The sequence below is a fragment of the Galeopterus variegatus genome, unplaced genomic scaffold, assembly GCF_000696425.1.
Source record: "Galeopterus variegatus unplaced genomic scaffold, G_variegatus-3.0.2 Scaffold18132, whole genome shotgun sequence".
Lineage (NCBI taxonomy): Eukaryota > Metazoa > Chordata > Mammalia > Dermoptera > Cynocephalidae > Galeopterus > Galeopterus variegatus.
Window position 1 is genome coordinate 11,174 of NW_007744243.1, and position 1,045 is coordinate 12,218.

The window sequence follows — 1,045 nt, forward strand, 5'->3', positions numbered from 1 at the left end:
TTGTAAAACAGTCCTTCCAGATGTGGTTGCATTCGTTAGTCTCCTTTTCTGCAATAGGTAATATGATTCAGGGAGATGGAAAGCAATTGTGTTTTCCTTGGTAGGTCAAATCCCAAGGTATATAAGGGATTATCAGAGAAGAGCCTCCGCTGGTGCTTTGAGAGAGACAGAGGGTTCAGAGAAGGGGAATGGGGGAGGTCAGAGAGACCTTGAGGCTGTCTCTTTAGTTCAGCATATCAAAGCACAACAATCTGGGGTATCATTTTATGAGCCCCAAACAAGACCAAAATTCTTAATTCCTGTGGTGGATTGAATTATGTCTCCTTAAAGCTCGCTGAAGCTTGAATTGTGTTTCCCAAGTTTAGAAACTTAGCCCCCACTGTGACTGTTAAGAGGGTGAGAAATCCTATTATCATAATTGAAAGGTGGAGCCTTGAAGATGTGATTGGATTGTAAAACCATGCTATAGTGAATGGATTAAAAATGGTGGTCACGGGCAGGATTCTGAATGCTTTAAAAGCATAGTCTCTCTGCTCTCTCTGCTTCCACCATCTTGCAACGTGAGACCCCTGGGTTACTGTCGCCCCCACCAAGGCCTTCACCAGCTGTGTTGCCTGGACTTTGGACTTCCTAGACTCTGAAACTATAAGCAATATATATATATATATATATATGTATATATATATATATATATTTTTTTTTAATAAATCACCCCATTCCAGGATTTTTGTTATATGGAACAGAAATGGACTAATACAATTCCTGACCTTAAACAAGTCTCACTTCTACTATATAGGTCGTGTACATGACACATCATGGCCTTTATGTACTTGTGGGAACAAAAATATATTCTTTGTATAGCCAAATATAGTGAATAATTTCAGTGGTGTACACAGTTGATCACTCTAACTGAGTTGCGTGACAATTTACACCCACGGTTCAAACTTGTTCCCTCTTCTGACTTGCATGCTGCATCAGACTGATGTCATCCCTCCTTCATTTCTTACAACAAATGTTGATTCTCACTTATTAAGTTGTGGAGGAA